This window comes from Phocoena sinus, chromosome 1 (genome assembly GCF_008692025.1).
Source record: "Phocoena sinus isolate mPhoSin1 chromosome 1, mPhoSin1.pri, whole genome shotgun sequence".
Classification (NCBI taxonomy): Eukaryota; Metazoa; Chordata; class Mammalia; order Artiodactyla; family Phocoenidae; genus Phocoena; species Phocoena sinus.
In genome coordinates, this window is record NC_045763.1 from 87546867 (window position 1) to 87573573 (window position 26707).

Consider the following 26707-nt stretch of genomic DNA (forward strand, 5'->3'; position numbering starts at 1 on the left):
TGAGTCATCTGGTAGTTAGTACCACTATTCTATATATTTCATACAAAACTATTTTAGTATCTTGGTTTGTTATTAAATTATTATTGGTTTGTTATTGGTTTGTTATTAAATTAAACTTTCAGACAAGCAAATTTCAGGAAATTAAATTACCATCCTTTATGTGTTGGAGGCTTAAACTGAGATGAATATTCTTTTCTTTCTAGGATGCCACCTTTCAGACCCCTGTATGTATTAGGGTAGGGATTAGCAATCAGATTAGACAAAAGTGGGTCTTGTCCCCAGCAGCCTCTAGAATAACTGGATTCACATTCGCCTCTTTAAAAGTATCAACAAGCTAGGGTGGTTTTATGTTTATCAGGAATTTTAGCTTAAAGTGAAAAAATTTAGACAACAATCAGATTATTTTTTGTCCCAACAATTGCACTGATAGATGAGGGGAGAGAATGAAGTTATTTAGGTCATAGATACTTCAGAGCAGAGAGGACATCAGAAGTTCTCCAATTTTAAGGTTGTTTTATATAATATTAAATATCTATATAATGTCATATAGTTTACAGAGCATTCTCACTTGCATCCTTTCATATAGGCCTACACCTTTTCTTCCAGAGGAACATTATTATTATTCTAAATTTACACTGAGGGGACTAAGTGTCAGAGAAATTAACTCACACCCAAGACGGTTACCTAGTTCACGTGGAGGCAAAGCTTACGCTCATTCTCCACAACATCAGAGTGTTGACAGTCAGAGCACATCCCAAAGGCTCTGGATGCCTGGGAACAGAGGCGAAAGGTCAAAGAAGTTCAAAAAATGGAGGGTGAAGGTCACCTCAACTACAAACTTTACCGGCTTTATATTATTGTCCTGGGACCAGCATGCAACAATTGCTTAGAATTCAAGGAAAGTCAACTCCTTTCAGCTTCTGTCATGGGCACTATAGGTGGCTCCTGTTGCTTTTGAGTAATAATTCTATTTCATCTATACATGATTAAATATAACTTTCTTCTATAAAATTTGTGCCTAAGTGAACTAAAGATGTATTTCCAAGAATTCAAGGGTACTATGAATCAAGGGGATGCAAATATGAATTAACCTATGATGCCATTATGTAATTTGATATTTTACTTTATATTATATATTTATTTATTCAATAAGTAAATAGTGAATGCCGGAACTGCATTATACACTGGGATCATAGAGAAAAAGACACAGTCTCTGACCTTATAAAGCTCATACTCTGGTTATGGAGAAAGGCATTGACAATACAACATGGTAAGTAATATATTAGAATTCATAGAAGGTCCTGAGAATGCAGAGTGACAACCTTTAAACCAACCTTCCAATTGTTTTTGAGATTATTGCTTTGCTGTGATTCACTTACATACATGCATATCAATTATTTGAAAGTTTGCACATATGTGTATGTACACACATAGTATGTAGCTTTACTCTTTCTCAGTTGCTACCTACCTAATCTGTAAATAAAATAATGTTCCTGAGTTTGTTCAAACAGAAAAAATTCATGGAGAATTCATGGAGAATGGTAAATTAGAATTGCTTTGATTGTACTTGGAGCATGTGGTTAATACAATGAATACTGGGCTATCTATTTTTATAGGGGTCTTAATAAGCCATGCTGATAGTGGCATTTTAAAAAGTCTTGGGTAAATTAACAAAAGAAATGCTTTTATTTTTAGCCTAACAGATGTTTAGTTTCTGGTTTATAACTATCTCTTAAAACATTAGAATCACTAGAATGCTGCAACTACCCAGGAATTCTGCCAGTCTAGCAAAGTCTCTAAGATAAATCTAGAATAACTAAGAAAACAGGATATCTCTGTCAATTATGTCCCATATCTATAAAACTCTTGGTCACAAATTATGTTTCTCCAAAAATCCGTGTTCTCCACTTGGGTTTTTAGGTCAATAGTTATATCCATTTGTTAGTATAAATAATACAGATTATCTGAATTCTATCAAGTTTTTTGGTTATGTTTATATTATTTTTATTTTAAATAAAAATGATCATGGTATTTGGAGTAAGTCTTTCTGGCCAGATTCTGAAGCTTTCACTATCTTTGGCTCTAGACAAGTTTTTTACTCAAAGGTTTAGTTTCTTACCTTGAAAATGAAGATGATTCTTACCACATAGTTCTATTGTCAGGATCAAGCACAATATATTATATAAGGAACGTGTATAGCACAAGGCATAGGGCAGTTTCTGGGTCAGTGATAGTTTTTATTTTTGCTTGGCTATAAAACCTGTGCTGGATAATACTTTAACATTTAAACACACCTTACAACATTCTGATGGTGGCATTTAGTTAAAAAATGTAATGATTCCTATTCATTTATTTTGTGGGGACATCAAACTCACCTGTCAGTGATTGGCCTGGCCTATATGATCTGACCACTCAAATTATTACTTGGGTTGTGTTTCCCCACCAAAAACGGGTGAGACATACAAAGTATTTTCCTTTTATTTTCTCATAGTTGTAGCGTTAAGTGATGCCTGACATTCTATTTTGAATGCACAGGCTGAAGGCTGTACAATAAAAAGGAACTGGGGATGCTTTGTGAAATTCATCAAGGTATAATGACACCAGTTTATTTTTAAAACTGGATTAAATGTAGTTGTATTATTTGACACCATATGGATATTTGAGCTTAGTTGGTCAGAACTTGGTACTAGTATGTCAGGTTAGGGTATTCAATCTCCCTCATGTACCAATTACAATCTGATTGATTTTTCACTCACCAGATTTTTGTTTTGTTTTTTTTTAGGCTCTCCGACTGCAGCTGTAACTTCAACTTGCCAATGTACACCATTGCTCACAAGAGGACCAGATAAGAGAGTGTGAATGAGTTTATTGCCAACCCTTTCCTACTCCCCAAACAAAACAATTTTGTAGATTTGTTATTGATGAGTCATAGCACCATCTTCATATACAAATGACAACATTTCATATGGCATTATTTTCAGTATAAATGATAATAGAGATCACGGGGAGACTGTACAAATTATCTTGGGCTATTGTTTTATTTATAGATTAAAGTACAGTTATGTCTTCCACTGATTTACATTCTGACATCTTAGCTGATTATGTTATTTGCTTCTTTTATGCTCATCCTCCCCTTAGATCTTGAATAACCATACTTTTCTTTACTATTCTTTGCCTTGTTAGATTGTGTATTTTCTCTGAGCGGCAAAATACGTTTTTTATTATTATCATAAGAATGCTAAGTATTTACCTAATTACCCTTCAGAGAACACTAGAAGAAAATGCAGTTGAACAAATGGATGAATACTGGAAAGGGATTACTGAATACTTATATTATTTCTGGAAGTCAGCAGCTGTTTTCTCTTACTTTCAAATAGTTTTATTCTAGGTTTCTATTTTTTTTTCATGACAGTTTTTCAAGCTTAGAGCTGGTAATTTTTTCTTCCTGTTTGAAAAAATATTCCAGTAGTGTGCAAGTACTCAGATAAATATTTTCTATTAAATATTCATAAATTTCAGAACTGATTAATACATTTGTTCATTTTTAGAATGAAAAAATAATACAGTATTTATTTTTATATCATGGATTTCAGTTCACATATAAGTTCAAAGAATTTCAAATCAAATTTTATGCCAATCCAAAAATTGAATAACTGATATAAGTAAAAGGGCATAAGCCCAATACAAATAGTCAGACAGAGAAGAATCTCATTAATTTATTTTAGGCAGTCAATCAGTCATCCATCATACAATATCAAGAGTATAACTTTGTGCCAGGGATTTCTGTAGATACAAAGTTGAAAAGACATAGTACGACTCCTCCAAAATTACATACTCTATTAAGAAAGGTAGATGATGTGGATGTGAAAACAAATTAACATCAATACAGTGCAGTCAGATGTATCATAGAAATACGTACAGTCACTGAGAGACTACCTAGCCCAATGGATAATCCAATCTGGCAGACAACGTATACTATTTCTGTTTCAATTTGGAATGCATTCTGATTGTGGCCAAGCAAGTTTGTTTTATTAACTTTTGTGCTGGATTGGCTAATCTTTAAATTGTTTTAATTGCTTACATACATATTATTTAGGAGTAGGACAAATGATAAAATATGATGAATGATAGGATAAAGGATCATGTGAGATTAAACATTAGTAAAAAATAATTCAAAAGGAAGAATTCATTCCTGAAATGGAGAAGTAATTGCAAAATTAGGAACATGTTTGTGGAAATTCAATAGCATAGCTTGGCACTGACAATCTGATTCACGGCTCTCTTGCTATCTATTCACATTTTTCCTTTAGGGGAAATTTGACAATGATGTCTTGCAAATGGGTTGCCACTTTCAAAGCATCTTGCTAGCATTTTAGCAAGGGGAAAGCAGTTCTGGCATTTTAAATAAATGTTCTCCAAATCTTTCCTGCCAGACATCTCATTAAGTAGGAAGCCTCAATAGAGTAATATGGAAAAGCAATTTTAAATAGAAGTTTGATCCAAAACATGGTGATTTTTGTAAATAATATTCTGGGAAGTCTTCTGTGCTTTTTATAGATTTAATTTTACTGTTGGAGTTGTATGCCTCTCGCTGTTTATTATGACCAGAAATATCACCCTGCCACCCACCACTCCTTTTCAAGGAGAATGGATTGTAAATAAATGTATGAAACCATTCCATAATTTACAGAAGACTATTCAAGAAATGACAATTTCTGAAAGGATCGTTTATTCAATATGTTCCCACATAAATATTCTCTAAGATATTAAATGCATCCCCTTCTTTAATATGATGATACTTTTTAATAATATCATTAGAGACCTTCTTTTAAATACTATATTATGATGATTGTCTCTGCCTCATTGTGATTCTCTTGCTAAAAGTGGACCCCTGAAAGCAGGGTTTGTGTCATATGCACTGTATACACATTTATATCTCCAACCTCACCACAAACATATAAGTACTTGATTAATTTTTTTTTTTTTTTTTTTTTGCGGTACGCGGGCCTCTCACTGCCGTGGCCTCTCCCGCTACGGAGCACAGGCTGCGGACGGACAGGCTCAGCGGCCATGGCTCACGGGCCCAGCCGCTCCGCGGCATGTGGGATCCTCCTAGACCAGGGCACGAACCCGCGTCCCCTGCATCGGCAGGCGGACTCCCAACCACTGCGCCACCAGGGAAGCCCTGATTAATATTTTTAGCAATGACTACTAGCATGACTTATCAATGTTAGGTACTTGCTGATATCTATTTCTTTCTTTTATAAATATGACTTTCAATGTGATTGATGATCTTGGTCTAATATTCTTGTTTGCTGAAATTGGTTGGAAGCAATCCTGTGCCATTCTATCTGGATTGTCTTCATTCCAGTGCATGTTCTCATCCTCTCTTGGTTGGATCACAGAAATAACCTTCTTAGCACTTACCTGGCATAAGTCAAATGTCCCTACCCACTCTATGTCTGACTTCACTCCCAAAGTGATATTTCCAACATTCAAATCTGATTATGTCACACTCATGCTCAGAACTCTTCAATGCCTGCCCTTCACTCCACAATGAATCAAGACTCCAGGGTTATTTTACCTGGACTTAGTTCTAGGAGTATATGAAAAATCCTGTCTTTTCACTTTTCTCCCTGAAGCGCTCCACTTAGGAGGTTCATTAAATATTGTTGAATAAACCCTGCAGAACTGAATAAATATAGATGTCTATTGTAGCCCACTTATGCCAAAATTTGGGCAGTCAAGTTTGTTCATGGAAGTTTTTTAATAGAGATGTTTGTTTGAAAATGCAGATGGGTGCTTTAGGAAAGCATTTCACTCACTGGGCCTGTTGATAAAAATCATCCAAGGTGAAGGTGTGGGTGTGTGTGTGTGTTTTGCTTTTTTTTTTAGTTTTTATTTTATATTAGAGTATAGTTGATTTACAATGTTGTGTTAGTTTCCGGTGTACAGCATAGTGATTCAGTTATACATATACATATATCTATTCTTATTCAGATTCTTTTCCCATATAGGTTATTACAGGATATTGAGTAGAGTTCCCTGTGCTATACAGTAGGTCCTTGTTGATTATCTATTTTATATATAGTAGTGTGTATATGTTAATACCAAATTCCCTGGAGGGATAAATGAGGTGTATTTTTAAAATGAATATTTCTGGAATTAGAATTTGCTAAGGAAAACTTGAGAATCTTTAATTTTTTTTAAATAATTGCTCTAATCGATTCTCTTGTCCAGGCAGGTTTGGGAAAGATCTCTTGGAGTTATAGTTAATATCTGGAGACTAGATGCCTTCTCAGTGTGGAAAGCTGGGATATGTGACCCTAAAGTCATTCCCTTCCATGAATTTTGAGAAACTGGGATTCTAGTGGAGGTCACAGTTTACACATGTGTAGATGCAGATAATCGACTTGAGATTTAACTGAATGCAGATAGGAGGAGTTTGGGAACCAATGACCTGGTCCAGGGTCACCAGATCTGGAGAGTTCTGACCAATTGTCAAGGATTCTAAGGGAAATTATTCTCTAACCCCACATTTGTTTATTAACTTAACAACTATTTGTTGAACACCTATTATGTGCCAGGTATAGTTTTAGGTGTTGGGATATAGCAATAACTCACATAATCTCAGCATTCTTTTAGGTGATCTGTCCCAACTCACCATAACTCTCCAGTTAAGAGTAATTTTCATAGCCACTTGGCTCTTATGCAAATTGAAAACAATCTTCCCCAAAGAGCCATCATCAAAATAAGTGTTGAGGTTTTTGGTCTGACTGAAAACTCTGAAAGTATAACAGTTGGATCCAGGTTATCAGACACAACTTCTCACCCTATGAAACCTGTTTATATCCTACATGAACTCTTATGAAGAGTTTATTCTAGGCCTAGCCCAGAATCTCTGACTATTAAATGCCCTATCATTTTAGGTGAAAATACATTGTATTTCTTATTTTTATCTTTTGAACCTGGCATTTTTCTGCTCACATTGATAATCGTATAAATATTTCAAGCTGTAGAGGCAGGATGGTGAAGTGTGGAGAATTGTTCTTACCTCACAAGCTGTGAAATTAAATGAGTTATAAAATAGTGTTATATTGACTAGCATTTAACATCTTATACATTAAAATTACTGTGTTAATTTGTCTGCGTTTTACAGGATGTTAAACTGAAATTTGAGGTGGCTACAATGGCTTGTAAATATTTATTTATGATAACAAAAGTGTCTTCAAACATTGTCAACGTTTTAGTACACCTAATGTTTCTATGAAGTATGGTGAGTTAAAATGATGGCCTTGAGACAATGTTTTCTACTCTATTTTTAAAATCCTGTGTGGTAGTCAAGGCTTATATTTCTTGGTATTTCATTTCTCTGTGGTAACATTAAAATTTAATTGCTACATTTTTACAAGGAAATTATTCTAAAGGCAAAGTCTACTAAATTAAATCTAATGGCAATAAAAGACCATAGTGAAATAAAAATAGAACTGCAAATACAAAAACTAAAAACAAAATAGTAAGCATGGGGGTTTTTCGTTTTGGTTTTTAATCAACAGTTTTATAGATGTGGATGCTTTGGAAAATGGAAGAATTTTCAACAAGAGCCAAGAACATCATGGTGATTTCCGTGAGTGTATTTCCAAAGACCAGAAGAAATATATCGGCCACTAAATGGGAATTATATAGACTCTTACATAGATAATACACCCACCGAAAAGCAAAAGAACTACCTTACTTTTGGAATTTCCCTAAAATTCCACTTGTAGTTGCAAAAATAAAACAAGAAAATGGTGTTTATTCGCAGTGGTCTTAAAGTCTATGGAATGGTGCACTTGACTTATGAAAGTAGAAAGCCAGGATATCCAAATAAATATCCTTTTTGTTTTGTTTATTAGAGTGAGAGGGAGTTTTACTAATTACTATGCTGTAAATATAAGAAAGTTAAAGCATTTAATAGTTTCCTTTACTGCTCACGATTTTCTGGGATGTTTTGAAGATGACTGCATCAAACACAAACTATTTTAAAAACTAGTAGATTAAAAAGAGAAGTTACCTCTTTTCCTTCCAGGGGTTTTATGAGCCCACATTTAAGTATTTATCATTGAAATTAGGATAATTCCCGACACTACCACCGACGTCAACATCTACCATGTATATTGTACAACAGAGTTTCTTAAATTCTTCCACATCATAGCACTCATTGAAAGTAGCATTTGTATAGCACACTGGGGTGAATAAAACCAAAAAGAAGGCTTCTTCCTGCAGAGTCTGAAAGCTGGGGAAGGTCTGGGCCCCAGGCCCAACCCAGAAGCCCTGAGGGCTGTAGGCATCGCTGTGCTGGCACACTCGTAGTCCGTTTGCATACATCAGGGTGTATTGGCATACCTGTTGGGGCGCTCTGTGCTTGCTTTTAAAGAGATGGTAACGCTAAAAAGACTACGTGTTCCTTTTTTCTTTTTTTCAGTTTCCTTGAGCCAAAATTTTAGCAGGAAATATTTCTGTATTTTATATCTCAGCTTTCTATTGGAATAGATTGCTTCCAATGTCCCCGGTGATGAAGATGATGAGAAGTAAGTACTTGAGTTTTGTCTCAATAAAATGCAATTAGCATAAGCGAATCTGCTTGTAGTGACTCAGGTTTTTCTTTTTTCCTGAAATTTTCAATAAAAAATTAGGGGTTCAAAGTAGCAAATTGGATTGCTTAGCAATTTTTTTCTAAGGTAATTATTAATGGTTTGGAAGAAAAGAGTAAGGTGGCATATCCATGTAACTTGATTTATTTTAAATATCTTTTTTTTTCTAGTTTAAGATATAGTGTTTTTCATCTAACTCGTGTATAACAATGACAATCTCTAAAACAGAATTAAGTATACCAGCCAGTTTAACTTCAGAAAGAAATGTCTTTAAAGCAATTAGAGAGGTGAGAGTGGGTGAGGGAGAGAGGATTGATTTATCAGCTTCCCTTAGTGTGTTCAAAATTTAACAATTCGTCCTGTCTAGAAACTGTTATATGTAGCTTTAATCTCTTCTACTACAATGCAACTTCATTTTCTTTTTTTATGTCTTGTAAGGCAGAGGGCCCCAAGAGTGTAAGAGAAGTTAAAGAATAACCAGCTCTACAACTGTGATTGGGTAGCGTTGCCACAACTATAAAATGAAAGCTATTTCACTTGTTCTATAGCCCTTAAACTTTGGAAATAGTGTCCAATAGTGGAAAATTAAAAAAAAAAAAATCTTCCTTGTTGTCCAAAGGAAAAGAATCATGAGTCTGTACACATGATAGATTAAGTCAATTGTATTTCTTTCAAAAGCTTTTAAAAGCACAAGTGAAGCCTAAAAGAGGTTGTATGTCACCATGAAGATGTCAGTAACCTATGACACTTAAGCAATTGATTCCTATGTTCATTCTGCTTTATTAATAATCTTTTGTATATTTCCCAACACATTAACCTGCTCTTACTTCCATAATAATCTCTTCAATTTTGAAGATAGTCTCATTGCAACATGTACTCTTGAGCACTAGTCTCATCTGTTGGAGACTGAGATCATATACCAGGAATACCCTTTGAGCATTTATGACCTTAAAACCAGTGTGAAATTGGATCACAATTACAGAAAAATACCCAGTCTGCAACTATTTGTCTCAGACATCTTAATGGCAGCTCTTGTACTTGAAATGACTTAAGAAGACTATTCAACATCAAATCTTTTCTAAGGAACTTATTGAAGTACATTTGAACTTTATCATACTCCTAGAAAGTTTTGGAGAAACTGTTGGTTTCAACATATATGTCCCTTGATTGTGCCTTTTGTATTGTGCTTCAAATGGATAAACAATGGGATTTTTCCCATTTTTAAAGGGCACGATGGATCCATTTCCTCAACATTTTGAAATGCAGAGGACATGAAACTATATACCAACTATCCCTAACATATTTATAACGTTTCTGATGATCTTCAATAATTGTACATATAATGTATTAAATTTACACAGTATATCAACTATTTATTAGAGTTTTATTACAAACATTGAATTGACACAGTAAAAATGTCGCAAAATTATTAAACACATAGGGAGTACACACTATTGTTATTCTATAGCATTTAGAGAAACAAATAAGGTGAGTTGGTGCTATCTCACGTATTATCTAGAAATTGTTACTCTCATATTTTTCCAGATTGATAATTAATTAAATCCTGGGCACCAATAGATGGCGGGGGTGGGGGGAGGCCTTTCTGTACATGTGTAACTTCTGAAGTTCTGGTTAGAGAAACACATTCCACATGCCCACACAAAAAAACTTTCACTCATGAATAAATTTATATGATGGTTAAATTTATTTCCAGAACATTTTAAACTAATGTTTCCTATTAAGCCATTTTACAATTTTGAATTGATATAAATTATGCCATTTCTGAGTTATGATTCTTCTGTAACAGTTTTTTACCAAGCACTAACTGAACATATTTCCTAACTCTGTCAAATGAACTTTGCTATTTTTTGTAGATTCTTGATTTGAACTATCAGCTAATTACAATACTATCTTTTCTATGAACTTGGTAGGTCTAAGGTTTTCTCTATTCAGTAACCAATTTGAATGAATTTATTTTGGCAACATATGGAATTAGTCTAAATGATCTTTTGTTAAGGTGAGTTCAGTTTAGATAATAAAATTTAATTGCAGAAATGTAGCTCCATTCACCATTTTATTAACTGATGCCAGTAGCTGAATATATGGACTAATAAGTGAAATGTTATTCAGGAGAAAGTAGAAAAGTCAAAATAATTTCCTGATTTTTAAAATCTGATTATTAGTGATACTGTTATATACTTTTACCAGTTCCTATAGTTAAAACTGTATAAAGCAAAGTAGAGTTACAGATGAAGCTTTGTGTTTTTAAAGACAGTCACATGAGGTTCTTTCCAAATCATTCAGCAGCTACTTAGAAAACTGCTATTTTGAATGATATCATTTTGCAAAGATAATTATCACTAAATTATTACTACAGCATAAATGGATAGGTTGTCTCTGGTTATCTACCAAAGAATCTCCTTCATTTATAAATTTACGAGTACGTTTTAATGTGAAGTTCATATTTTAAAGACACGAAGACAAAAGGGGTGCATCCTGGTCTATGGATTTGGGAAATTCTTTTCTTTCTACCTCAAAAGAAGCTATTTGTTTGGAGGTCAAGTCCAACACATGTGCAGTGTAAAATTACAGAGTTGTCTGGCCCTGAGCTTCACCTGGAAGTCTAGTTACACGTTTATTAGTGAGAAATTCTAGCCAGGCTAGATCACTTGTGGGACCCCACCATCTGCTGTGAGCCTATATCTTAATGCAGTCTGGCATCCTCTTTAGATGATGGCGGATACACTTTTAAACAACACGTGATACCACTTCCGCTATCAATTTAGCAACATTTTACTGAAATTGGAACTTACAAACAGTATAAGGACAGTGGCATCAACGTTTTAAAACATGGATAGTGGGAATGAATTGATAATTGTAAAAATCAATTTGGCAAAAATGCATCAGGAACCTTAAAATATTTGTATCATTTGAGGTAGTAAATTCTATTTCTGGGGATCTGTCACAAGGAAAAACTAGAATATTGACTAAAAGTTGTATTGAAAGGTTTTTATGACATTTCTAATATGGGAATAATTTAAACATCCAACACAATGTTACTGGGTAAATAAATTATAATACACTGTGAGGAAAAGAGATTACAAATAATTAAACTTGTTCATAATATGGGAAGTGCTTTAAAATAAATAAAAAATGACAATTGAAAAACAAACTTTAAGAAAGGATTACATAAATTCAGAGGAATTGTATCTGCATGTATGTGCATAACTATATTTTGTACCTATTTCTGCATTTTTCTAACTATATTTAAAATGCATAATGAAATGTCCTTAAGGAGATAATGAAATGTCCTTTGTGTTCTTTTAAATTTCTTTACACTTTTACACATTTTCAAACTTGCATAAAATTAGATATTATTGTTATAATTACAAGAATCTTATTTTAAAAAATAGACTCAGCCCCTAATAATGGAGAAAGAGTGCCCTTCATCAGTTGATGTGTCTGTCTGACAGCACAAAAAATACACTATCAGACCGTCCCCATATACTAAAACATTCCATCACTTACCCATGGGTGACAAATTGGGATATATTTGATAACATGGTTTGCATAATTATTACTAATAATTGAGGCACTTGGCTTCATGTATAGTAAAATTTCCAATACTTCCCCTTTTCAAGTGTAAGACAACAAGGGTGAGTTGAGAGTTTTTCTAAAATCCCAAAGAAGGTGCGTAAATAATAACTGAAAAATAATTTAAAAATCATACAGAACAAGACCTTTTTAACTCATAAAATATACTATAAAATTATTTCCTGAGGAGATTATTTCAATGTATACTTTAAGTGCCTTTTTTTTTTTTTTTTTTTTTTTTTTTGCGGTACGTGGGCCTCTCACTATTGTGGCCTCTCCCGTTGCGGAGCACAGGCTCCGGACGCGCAGGCTCAGCGGCCATGGCTCATGGGTCCAGCCTCCCCGCGGTATGTGGGATCTTCCCGGACCGGGGCACGAACCAATGTCCCCTGCATCGGAAGGCGGACTCTCAACCACTGCGCCACCAGGGAAGCCCTAAGTGCCTTTTTATAAACAATATTGACTGGAGAACTTGAGTCTGAAATGTTTGGAAACTAATAGGAGTTTATTAATTTCATTTAGGGTATTTCAAAGCCAAGTCTTATTAGAGTTGTTAAAGGACCTTTGCCATAGTACTAATGATTATTGTCTTTTATTATATTGCCACCGAACTGGGAACTACAGATATGGAAGAATGGTCTTAGGACAAGAATAAATTGGAAATGGCACAATAGCTCAATTTTGTCCTGGTAACAGAGGTCTGAGGAAGAAAAATGTTGCTATGAGATGATTGTTGTTCATGGTAAACACCACAGTTAACACCTTTATTTCAGCATTTTTTCACTGAATAAATACAGGCAGGGAAAATGTTTATGAATGGAATGCATTAATTTAACGTGTATGAAATTTACTGCCACCAGGCACGCTGTGGCACAGCATTCTGTTCACAATAGGAACAAGTTGAAAAGAAAGTAGAATGAATGAATAAATGATAGGCATTTAATGAACCCTGATTATTTCCTTCTCCTTCATCACTGTTTCTTCCTTAATTGATAGGTGAGTCAAAAATTCAGGTCTGCAGTGTGGCCTGGAAGATTTCATGCTAAAAACAATACAAAACAAACAAACACAAATATATTTATCAGTGTACAACCCAATGGTATTAAATTTATTTTGAGTAACATAATTTTTTAAATCTCCAGGGTAAATTCAAATAGTAGGCAAAATGTCATGGTTTTTAGTTAAAATCTCAGGAAAGTGGACATTTTTATATGTGCCTATTAATAACCCTATAACATATGTTTTCATGAGTAAAATAAAATTACTAATAGACCCCTTCAGTTACACTGCTGAGAGCTGCATATCAGGATGAATTTGCATGAAGAATGTAAATTTCATTTTTTGTCACAGTGATCTGACTTTCATCACATGTGGCTATTACATTTTTAATGGATGCTTAGCAACTGAATCTATAGCTTTTGTTTGGTAATGTATATTTTAGGGAAAAAAATCACATTCAACAGGAGTTAGAAAAAATTCTGGTTTTTATATTGATTGATGCACATTAATTGTTTACCAGAATATTTAAACATCCCCCAAGCTCATCTTCTGAATAAATCATTTGCAAACTCATAGGCAAATAGAGCATAATTGATGGGAGTAGCATTCAACAAATGCCTTGTGATTTGAATTTTATGTGTGTTTTATATATGTGGCTTTATGGATAGCAGAAACTGAATAATATATTTATCTTTGGGTAGAATTTTCCCCAGTAAGCTAACTAAGAAACTAAAATTTGATATCTCTGTTGGGGTAATTTGAAACTGAAGTTGCATTTGTTTGAAAATAATTTTAAAGTTTTGAACTACCCAGTAATACTAAATACAAGTTTTATTGAAAACTACAAATGCAAAGTAATTGAAACATTGATCACTGAAAAAGAAAAAAAAAAATAGGGGTGGGGGTAAAGGAAGGAAATGAGAAATGGTTTTATTTCTCAATAAACATGTCATTGCTGATTAAAGAAAGATATGAGATTTCATTGTATGCTACAACGGAGGATGACATCAAAGTGTCCTGTTGGTAGCAAACCAGCTATGTAAACCAAAAAATAGAGCTGCATTAAAAATACAATACATTGAAACAGTAATTTTTCAATGCTGGGTAAATACTGTGGACATTTTAAATTCAAAGATAAGCAGAATCAGCAGACAGTGACAGAGTTAAATTTGCTAAAAATCAATAGAAGAGCAGTAAAATGCAATTTTCTTAAACCAGGCTGTAACTTCAAGTGAGCTGAACCATTCCTGATTCAACTGAGAGATTTTTAAATAGGACTTAAGAAAAGTGGATTTAATATTGTTTCATTTTATTAGTGCTTGAGCAACATAAATGTGAAACGCTTTGAAGTAATCTACATTATATTTTTATTAGCTTCAGAGTTTCTATATACATATTTTATGTTCTTTTCATAAGCTTAAATAGTATTACATTCTAATTATTATTTGCAGATGGTATTTGTTTTTCTCATAATGACCAGTCAGAAATCAGTACTCTGAGTTCATGAAAAAGAATCATTTCATGTTGAGTAGCAGTTACTCAGTATGCATTCTAGCTCTTCCTCTCAGAGGGAAAGATTTAAATAATGTATGGCGGGTTCCTTTGTAATGAGGCGCTCTTTTTTTATGTTTTGTTGCGATTTTGTCACTTTAGAGGAAATGTCGTTAGTTAAAGGGTCACAAATCATATCAAGGATTTCATCGATGCCATATAATTGAGCTATATATCTTTTAATGGGTGGATGAATGTCATTCAAGGCTCTTGGGCATTTAATTCAAATACTAAATTTAAGAACCATGAGCATATTGATGAGTTAGGAAAAGATATAGAATTTTTTGCATGAAACGAGACCTGGGTGAATATCTTTTTTTTCCCTTTCTTTCTCATTAAAGATTGATCTAAAGATTTTTTTGAGGGAGACTTATTTGGTAGACGTAGCCACTCTTTTGATTCCCAGAGTGGCAATAAAAAAATCGCTCAATAAAACACCATTTCCCATTTCTCTTGTGTCCAGTACTCCCTTCCTCTTCAAATGCAGCTGTTTTCTTAAGGATTATTTCAAAAGTGAAGGCCATGGGAAAAAAAAAAAAACAGAGACAGTTTCTGAAGAGCCAAATAGCTTCTTAAAGCACTGAATTGAAGTGTTGCTTCTAAGCATTGTGTGGCTTCTAACATAGGCTATCTTGAAGTAATAAAAATAACAAATCTCAGCAAATTTTATTTTAACAGAAGAGTAGCCTTCCTAAAGATATCTTTCATTATTTTTTTTCATCTCTCTTTTTTTTTTTTTGCGGTACGCGGGCCTCTCACTGTTGTGGCCTCTCCCATTGCAGAGCACAGGCTCCGGACGCTCAGGCTCAGCGGCCATGGCTCATGGGCCCAGCCGCTCCGCGGTGTGTGGGATCTTCCCAGACCGGGGCACGAACCCGTGTCCCATGCATCGGCAGGCGGAGTCTCAGCCACTGCGCCACCAGGGAAGCCCTGTCATCCCTTTTCTTAAATGTTTCCTGCATGTGAAATCTCTTGTATCCTCTGGCACACATGACTTGTTAGGTATTGATATTTATTTTGTTCATTTATTTATTTTTAACATTTTTAACATCTTTAATAAAGAGTATAATTGCTTTACAATGGTGTTTTAGTTTCTGCTTTCTAACAAAGTGAATCAGCTATACATATACATATATCCCCATATCTCCTCCCTCTTGCATCTCCCTCCCACCCTCCCTATCCCAGCTTTCTAGGTGGTCACAAAGCACCGAGCTGATCTCCCTGTGCTATGCAGCTGCTTCCCACTAGCTATTTATTTTACATTTGGTAGTGTATATGCGCATTTATTTTTATTGCCTACACATTTTGCTATTATGCCATGTCAGGCCCTTTGTCAACTGACAGTATGTGTAGCCCTGTATTTGGGATACACGTCTAGGAGGCATAATAGGTAGCAGCAACATAAAACACAAAATCAGCAACATCCTATGCCAGAGAAAATCTCTTCTTTTTACAAAAGTTTTGTAATATTCTCTTAACTTAAAACACTAGCATGTTAATTGTACCTGTTTCCAAAGAGCATGCCATTATTATTGACATGCTGCTAGGTTTATGGTCCCAGGATGCACGAATTATTAGTGTTGCTTGACATTTTAAAATCCCTAACTCTATAGCCTATAGCTATATTCCCGTTAGCTATTACAGGCTTTAAGAGGTCATGCTAGTTCTTGATCAGTGATTGCTCAGTATTTCAGAGGTGTCAGGTTCTCTTTTTGTTAAAAAAAAATCTTGGCTGTTACTTTCGGACTTTATAAAACATTGTCTAAATAAAATTGTAAAGCACTGTTATGTGTCTGATGCTTAGAGCACACCTACGCTGATTTTTGTAAAGAAACTCCAATTACTTTTCTACCACTATTTTTTTAACACTAAAACAATACTATTCAAATGCAATTATTATTAGATTTCAGTGCCTTTCTCTCAAAGCATTCCAATGAAATATTAAAACAGCACTATACCATACATAACTGAATATGTCTGAATACTTATTATCCAAAAAATCCATCTGATTAGGAGGAATAATGAAAATAGTTGAGTTACAGGAAGGTATAGCATATTTATGAGTCTTTAATTTTCCAGGAACAACATACTGATTCGTATCAGACTGAATGGCTATTTGCTTGTCATGGAAAGATACAAGCATTGGAAGCATGAAACACAAAACCAGAAATATCAAAGACATCTGATTTTTTTTTCAAAGACTTGTGATACTTCACCTTTGCATTCTCAGTTTGTTTTTCATTGTGAGAAGATGTTAACTGACAAATTCTTTGAAATATTTAGGCAAATCAATGAATTCCCAAATAATATGTCTGTGTTTGGAGGTTTTAATTATTAATGAATTACAATGAAAATATATTTTGTTTCATTTTTTTCCTTTAATACACACTTACCCTCTCCTATCAGCAGGAAACATTTTAAATTAGGACACCTGTAATGAAACTCAGCACAATTAATTGCCTGTTAGTCTCTTACACTAGATCTATACTACTAGTTATGTTGCTAAATTGTGGGTTTGGAAACTTGCTTTATACAGGTTGACTCCCAGCTCATCAAAGGATGTATTCCAAAGTCCCAGTGAATTAGTTCCAGTGATCAGTTGACAATAGGAAACACATTTTTCAGTGTCCTCCCACTGTCATATTTAATGGCTGATTTTAAGTCCTTGTCCCAACTCATCTCTCTGAAGTACTTCAATCTGTGGGACAATTCTCTGTATCTTGAAATATTCTTTTCCTTTGGCTTCCATTCTTCTCCTTCTCTTCTCATCGTATCACTAACCAATCTTTCTCAATTTGCTTTCTGGGTCCCTTCCCTTTTCCCATTCCTTAGATTCTCCTTTTTGGTTCTCTTCTCATTTATCCAAAGAACGTTTGTGAAGCAATTACTATGTGTACTATAGTGTGAAATCTCTGAGGTATTCAAAAGTGCATACAATAAAGGCACTATCCTGAAGACCTTGACCTTTAATAGTGAAGAAAGCATGTAAACATATCTTTCTAACTGAATGATGTCAATGCTTCTCTTCTCTGCATGTTCTGCCCAGGTAATCTCACTGATCCTCAAGACCTCAACTACAGTGTGTGCTGCCTATCTCTGACACTTACCTGCAGCTGTATTTCCAGCTCCTTACTAGACCTCTCTCTTTCAATGTCCTCTAGACACTTAAAACTCAATGTGTCACAAATTAACTTTTTTCTGAACCAATGATACTTTAACTTCCAGAAAAAAAAATTCTTAGTTCATCTACTTGATTCTTGGTCTTGAATGTTGGCACTTGTGTTAATACTTTCTCAGTCTTATAACCTCTAAATTATCCTTGACTAGTGCTTTCTATTTCCTTTCTTACACTGAATGTGTTTTTTTTTTTTTTTTAAAGAAAAAGTCTACTTATCTTCCTTGGAATATAAGTCTGCTTATTTTCCTTGGCTTCTGAATATCAATTCCTCATTGTCACTTTCTTATTTCAGTCCTACCTCACCTCTCATCTGGATGAATGGCAATAATTTCATATCCTATTTCCCTACCATGTAGACTAGTGGAAATATATGGGGCTTTGGAATCTTTCAAAATGATTAAAAGCACAGCTGCACCACTGACTACATATGTGATCTTGGATAGCGAACTACTTACTCCAAGCTTCAGTTTCTCATGTATGACATGAAATAATAATATGAACATTTCAAATTTGTTGAGAAAATTATTGTATAATATAATTCCTGGCATATATTAAACACATACAAATATTAGTTACCTTCTCACTTCAATTTATCCCAGACAATACCATCAGAATGATCTTCCTTTAAAATTCTGATCATATTCTCCTATTGAAAATCTTCATTGAATTCCCACTGCTTAAAAATTACACTCACCTGGATATTTTAACTCCAGTCCACTTCTCTAACCTCATTTCCTGTCTCTCCACTCCTGGCTTCTAGTGACTAAATTGTACCAACCTTCTCACCATTCACTGAGCCCTCTGATCCCTGTGAATACTCTATGTCTACCCAGACTGTTCCTGCCCCCTCTTTGGAAAGGTCTTCTCCCACCTCTTCTCTTGATAAAACTCCTTTTCATCTTCAAGACCCAGATCAAATGGCACATCTTCTGGAAGTCTACACTGACTCATCCAAGAAGAAATAGTCATTCTGCCTTTTGTACTTCAGCATCACTTTGTTTACAAACAAGGGCATGTTAATGTCTTGTGACCTTTCCTATATGAGCTTCAGTTTGCTAAACAATAATAACAAGGAGAACAACAGTAATAACATTTATGGAATACTTCCTATATGTAAGGCATTGTACTGTGCCCTTTATGTTGCTTATCTCATCTGGACCTCACTGCGACACGGTGAGGTATCAGTAGATGTTATTTCATCCCTAGTTTACTGATGAGCAAACTGAGGCTTAAAAATTTGCAATTAGTCCTACATGAACCACTTAGGTAGATCTAACGTCAGAATCCATGCTTTTAAATGCATATAATTATTTATTTTAAACGTCATATGTTGATTTGCAAACTCCTATAAGAATATGATAAAAGTAATTTTTAAAATACCATTTGCAAATCCATTTCCATATCATGTAGCTCATGGATCTTCTGAGGAATCCACTGATCTGAAGATAAAACCCTTTTCCTTACAGATCAAATTTTTAATTCTATAATCTGATGAACAAATGTTATCAAGCTTTTCATTTTTTAAGTAAAATCCACACTTAAAATGACAACCTACAGTTATCTCAATGATGTGGCTTCTAAGGAAATTGAGATCCTTTAGGTTTCCTGAAACAATGTTTGAAAAACACTGGATCAAGGTAGTGACATGTTCAACTCCTCAGAAAATGTTTATTTCTCTTCATGTTGGAGAGTGAGCTTGTTATGAACTGTACAAAATTTATCCTTGCATCTCATCATGAGTTTTCTGAAGGGTTATTTACTCAATCAAGCTTTTATCTGAATATTTCAATGACGTTGGGATTTAAAAGAAAAGTAAAACATGTTTCCACAACCAAGGTAAGTTCGGCAAAGTACTTTTTATCATGAAAACTGAGCAGCATTGACAAATAGCTGACATGAATGGAAATGTGTTGATCCAGATTATTGAGATCACCCCCAGACATATTTGGATCAATGCTCAAACATGTGAATTATAAGTTAATCAGTGGGAACAAAGTTGTGCTTATATACGGATAGCACAGATTGCAAATTGGCTGCCCGTGGACTGAATTTGGCCCATAAACATGTTGTTTGTTCTGCCTGATATTTTTTAAAAATTTAAGACAGTATTTAAACACCAGGGTATTTGTTTTTTACATGAATCTCTGGGTTTACAGCTTCTCTTGAAAATTTGGAAGCTCTGATAACACTGGGCCCATTTTCTCACATGGCAACAATTGGCTGGAACTGAACAGCAGCTGTTCCCTCTACATAGGACTTGTACTTTCCAGTGTAGCACAGCCTCCAGCAGACCCATTTCACCCATTTACCATACCTGCCTGTCCCTTGTTGGTAGTTGTAACCTTAGAAGACTGGTCTGGAAATTTGAAGAGTTTATAGGAAACTGTTACTTTTAATAATGCATCATGTGCTGCAATGCAAAATGAAATCACCTCTTCTAAAGTGTAGGTTAGAGGGCTTCCCTGGTGGCGCAGTGGTTGAGAGTCTGCCTGCCGATGCAGGGGACACAGGTTCGTGTCCCAGTCCAGGAAGATCCCACATTCTGCTGAGTGGCTAGGCCCGTGAGCCATGGCCGCTGAGCCTGCGCATCCGGAGCTTGTGCTCCACAACGGGAGAGGCCACAACAGTGAGAGGCCCGTGTACCGCAAAAAATAAAAATAAAAATAAAGTGTAGGTTAGAGATATACACTCCTAGATAGTCACTGAGGCTGCTGTGACTCACAAAAATAATATAAATAGAAAAATCCCACGTTTAAATATTTGGGATCAAATACTTTTGACTATGGAGAAACAAAAGACTTGAATCCTCACCTCCTGGTCAAATCCTCGTCTTCTTGAATCCAGGTACCCTATGATGAGTATGAAATCAAATCCAGAGGCCCAATAGTATTTCAATGAATAAGTCATCCACAGTTCAATGTAATTTTAATATGGATTATCTATAAGAAAGATGGGAGGAGGGGGTTGGAATGAAGATCTATTTTCTTTTTATTCTCTTTAGTTTGGTATTATTAAATTTGTATATCACCTTGTAATTAGAAACAACAATATAAACAAGCAAAACATAAATGGGCAGACATGTTATTTCATCATATTTTACAATTTTTTGTTTTCTAGTCTTTTCAATCTGGTGATGATGATGCTAGGATTATTAAAATGGTCTAGTAGGTTATAGTATTTCCAGTTATTCTAAATCCTTACAGTTCTATAGGACCTTGAAGGAAATTTCATCATGAGAAAAAAATTAACCATATCATGGTTTAATTGTTTGTGTTGGGTAATAAATGTAACACTAAATTTCTATTCCTAGTGCTTTGTTGAATCTTAGACTAGAGGATATATTAGAGGACTGATTTGATTTAGAAGGACTTTGAGTCCCTTAAATTATCATGAAAAAAAACAGCTCAAATTTCTTTGATGTGTCACTCATCTTTCAGCAGCCCTGGTAATGTTAGAGCGCTTCATTTTTTTTTCCAAAGCACTTTCACATACTGCAAACTTGCCTTTAGGTATTGCAATTAAGTTAATTTAGGATATTTAGCCTAATGGAAGTATGAACAAGGATAGCTCAAAAAGGAGGGTGACTGATTGAAGACTTTTCTTTCTGGTTCAGCAGTCTTTAAGACTGAGAGAGATTTAATAATTCTGATAAGTAGGTAACAGGAGAACCAATACCTAGGAAGACTCCAGAAATGTGAACATTGTCATTTGTATTAGATTCTCACCATTTATGGATTTACCATTTGAAATTTGACTCTTCACAAACTGCCTCAAAGGTTTATGACATTTAAAAGCTGTGATCATTTTTTGAACCTTAAAATTTGAATTATTTTCTTTTCAACTCTGGTAATTTGAAGAAAATCACTTAGCTAGTATGTGAACCTAGTTACTCACTGGACATCAATGCTGCCTGTTGTTCTCTAACCATCTCTGCATACAAAGCATCTCACTTAGAATGGTTTAAAAAACACAACTATTTCTTTGTGGAAAGGAACTGGTCTTCAAAAGAGAAGAGGAGATTAGACAGTCAAAAACAAAAGTGATTAACTTCTGGTGAAAGAATTTCTCAACTGAAATAACCCAACACTGAAAGCAGTGTTTCTGTTTATAAATTTGGAAACTTCAGATTTCAAATATCGAAAATATCAGGAGTCTACTACCCTTCTGGTATATCCTTTAATACCAATTCTCTTACTTTCAACACTGGACACATTTAAGTTTGCTGAAAGGCCAATTTAATCTTCATTTAGTCAAACAAAAAAATACTCATTGAGTGCCTATTTATGCAGATTATGGCATTAACAGAGATTAAAATAAAGCATTGTTACAAATAAGGTTCCTTCCAAAGATATTCCTCACCTTCTGGATTTAAAGACTTCTATTTCTGGTCATATGGTCCTCTGATTATTCACTTTCCTTTTCATTCTGCTGTATCTTTGCATATGCCTTTTATTCCCCCTTAAATGATGTCTATGCCTAAGTGCTGTATTTGTTCCAGATTCAGCTCAGGTGGTAATTTCTCCAGGAAACCTTGCCAAGGAGAGTGGAGCATCTTTGCTTGAGTCTACTCAGCACTCTATACTGACTTCTCATGACGTTTCCCATTGTAATGAGATTATCCATTCATGTGCTCGTCTCTACACTGGTATCTCCATCACTAGGACTTCAGCTTATTAAGGGGTTAGACCATGTTTCTTTTTCAATTAGTGGGTATCCCCAGTGCACATCAAAGTGCCTAGAAGAGTAAACATTCACTTAATTTCGATAAAGTTGGGAGAACCAGGTGGAGAAAAAGGTCCGTCTGGGAGAATGGGATGATGAGTTGAGGTGGATGCTGTCCTGGAAGGAAGAAAAAGCTGAAAGGCAGCAGTATTCAGTATATACAGAGCATTGATGTGCAGTTAATTGAGAGCTGACAGTACACTGCCAAATGAGAAAAGAGCAACCTCACTGGAGAATAAACTTGCATCAAATCCAAGAAATACAGTAGCCATTTGTTCAATGATCATATGATTGGGTTTGATTCTGAGCCTACCAGGCAGTACTTTGTCAAAATGATTCAAACAGATGTGTTTCATATCCAGAGGAAATAAAACATTTAGGATAATGCAGTAATGTTCTAAACTTAAAAAAAAAGCAAATAAAATATCTTCTTGAAAGAGGCATAAATTACAAAACTCAACCATATATGTAATTTAGGTTGTATCTATGCATTCAAAAAGATAAATTATAAATGTATGCCACTAATTTATCTTTTAATATCTTCATGTTCTTACATGCTTTCTTATTAAAATATTAAATAATATAGATACCAGATCTAGAAAAATTTTTCTTAGTTTGATAATTGTTCTAATTATGAAAATCTGATGAAGCAAGAATTCAATCTGGGATAGCTCTCTTCTTTTGATTCTCCTTTAAACATTTTATATTTATTCCATTTAGTGTGAGTTCTGTCTCTTGATACAAAACAAAGTCTTTAACATATTGTTTTATTCATATAAGATTCCCAGAAAAATGCTGATTTTTAAGATTAGGAATCTTTCATAACGACAATATGTCTAAAAAATAGGTCTAGTTATTTGTTTTTGCCTGAGGATATGACTTAAATCAAGGCTTTCCAATTACAATCCAAGGAAAGGAAAACAGGTTGTATAAATAATTTTATGACCAAATATTATTATCTTCCTACACTGAGGGCTGTGACATCCTGAGCACCATACTAGGCCCTGGGACAACCAAAATTAATTAGAGAAAGCTCCTGCTTCTGAAGAGTTAATAATCAAGTAGGAAGATAGACACAATAACAGAAAATGCAAATATTTGAAAAAGAATTAGCTAGAGCTTCGTGCAAGTGCTATAGGGGCAGAGAAGGGAGAGCATTTGCACCAGTTTGAAGGCTTTATAAAAATGCGGTGGAGATGATGCTGAGTCTTAAGGGTCAATAAAAGGAGGTGAAGGGAGTTCCAGGCAAGGGAGACAGCAGGTAGCAAGACATGGGGTTAGACAATAAAGTACCTGATGAATCAAGTATGTTCCCATCTCAGGGCCCTTGCATTTGCTGTTTTTCCTTCTGGAATGCTTATCCCCCAGAAAGTTAAATGGTTTTATTTTCTCTCATTTCAGTCAGTTCTCTGATCAAATGCCAGGTAGTACTCCCTAATCTGTACTCTCTGTCTCCTTACCCTACTTCATTTTTCTCTGAGGAGTTATTACCATATGCTTATTATTTATCCACATTAAAGCTCACATGAAGGCATGAACTTTATATGTATCTGGATTCAAAGTCCCTAGAACAGGAAATGACTCTCCATAAATACTTGCCAAATGAGTGAAACAATGACCCTAAAAGTATTAATAGCAAATGAGCATACCTGAGATTCAACTTTTCCTCTGTGACTATTTTGACACATAAAATGACTTAGGTCAGGAAACATGTTAAACAACCCTGAAGTTGAAGATAAAAGCATGAATCATGGAGAGGAATAAAGTTCTCCATACTCCATTCCTGTTCCTAAAACTGCTCTGTCAGTTTCATAAAGCTTTTCTGAAGAAACCAGAGCCTCATATATTTATAGGATCAAGAGTTAATCTCACATATTAAAGTTAAATTTCAAGCCCAAACTAAGTGATATTAGAGCATCTAGATCAACATATTTTTGAAAGAGCTTATGTCATAAATTATTCTTGCAATATAGTCATGACTATAATCTGAAGGTTTTCTGGCCTAGAAACCCTACTCCCATAAAACTACACTTTTTCCAGGATTTCTCAATTCTCTAATAAATGAAAATGTAAACTTCATTGTCACAAACCAACACATTCATAACTTTTAATTTGGTGAAATTCTCCTTGAAATTCTCAAGAAATGTGTATTTCTTTCCAACTATATAATATATTGTATAATTTATATTTGCATATGTCTACATTCTCTAGATATGCTGAATACAGATTGTGGGAAAATATTTGAATTATATTAATAGAAAAGTGATCTAGTGGTTATAAATACGTCCTGCTAATTATTAATATCACATACTATACATCTTACACTTGAATTTAATTACTTCAAGTTAATAAAACAAGGCAGCTATTTTATTTGATTATAGGGTAAGTTAAAAGACCTATTTTCTTAATCCTTGTAATATAGGTCATGCACTTTTAAAATATTTGAGAAAATAATTTGATTTTATATTATTTTACATGCTTGCCAAACTTCAAGCATGAATACAGCATTAGTGCTCTATAACTACAGGTTAAATTACATTTTGAAGAACATATATATTATGTACATGAGTAATATATATATATGTTCAGAATATACATATATGTTTGATGTAGTCTCACTTGTCTATTTTTGTTTTTGTTGCCTGTGCTTTTTGTGGCATATCAGTGAAATCACGGCTAAGACCAATGTCATGAAGCTTTGGCTCTATGTTTTCTTCTAGGAATTTTACAGTTTCAGGTCTTACATTTAAGTCATTAGGCCCATTTTAAGGTGATCTTTTTTTTTTGCATGGTGTAAGATAAGGGTCCAATTTCATTCTTGTGCATATGGATATCCAGTTTTCCCAACACCATTACTGAAGAGATTATCCCATCATCATTATGTATTCTTTGTACCCTTGTGGAAGATCAGTTGACTATATATATATGGATTCATTTCTGAGCTCTCTATTCTGTTCCTTTGGTTGATATGTCAGTCTTTATGCCAGCACCATACTGTAGCTTTGTAATATATTTTGAAATCAGAAAATGTGATGTCTACAGCTTTGTTAATCTTTTTAAGATTGTTTTGGCTCTTTGAGGTCCTTTAAGGTTCCATATGAATTTTAGAATTGTTTTCTCTATTTCTACAAAAAAATTGCCATTGGGATTTTGATTGGGATTGCATTTAATCTGTAGATTTCTTTGAGTAGTATGGACGTTTTAACAATATTAAACCTTTTAATCCATTAACACAGGATATTTCCCTATTTTTCTGTGATTCCATTCCTTAAGTTCTTTCATCAATGTTTTGTAGCTTTTTAGTGTACTTCTTTAATTGCATCAGTTAAGTTTATTTCTAAGTATTTTTATTCTTTTTGTAAATGAAACTATTTTCCTTTTTGGATAGTTCACTGTTAGTGTATAGAAATGCAACTGATTTTTTATGTTGTATCCTGCAGCTTTACTACAGTTGTTTTTAGTTTAACAGGTGTTTTTGTTGTGGGTTTTTTTTTTTGTCTTTATGGAATAATAATCAACAGAGTGAACATATGGAGTGGGAGAAAATATTTACAAACTATATATCTGATAAGGGGTTAATTTCCAAAATACATAAGAAATTCCTATAATTCCATAGCAAAAAAATCTAATAATCCAATTTTTTTTTTTTTTATGGTACGTGGGCCTCTCACTGCTGTGGCCTCTCCCGTTGCGGAGCACAGGCTCCGGACGCACAGGCTCAGCGGCCATGGCTCACGGGCCCAGCCGCTCCGCAGCATGTGGGATCCTCCCGGACCGGGTCACGAACCCGCGTCCCCTGCATCGGCAGGCGGACCCTCAACCACTGCGCCACCAGGGAAGCCCCAATTTTTAAATAAAGGGTTAAGGACTTGAATAGACATTTCTCCAAAGAAGATATGCAAATGGCCAACAGGTATATTAAAATATGCTCAACGTTGGTAATCATCAGGGAAATGAAGAACAAAGCCACAATGAGATATCACCTCACATCTGTTAAAATGGTTATGATCAAAAAATCAAAAGACAATGT

General features: G+C 34.5%; 1 long non-coding RNA gene across 1 annotated transcript in view; it reads right to left on the reverse strand.

The window, feature by feature from the left end:
• Window positions 1-684: 684 nt before the first annotated feature.
• The window catches only part of LOC116744873, a 57982-nt gene continuing 31959 nt past the window's right edge, over window positions 685-26707 (reverse strand). The window contains exon 4 of the long non-coding RNA XR_004347205.1: window positions 685-771. This is a non-coding gene — a long non-coding RNA (uncharacterized LOC116744873). The remainder of the gene's footprint in view (window positions 772-26707) is intronic.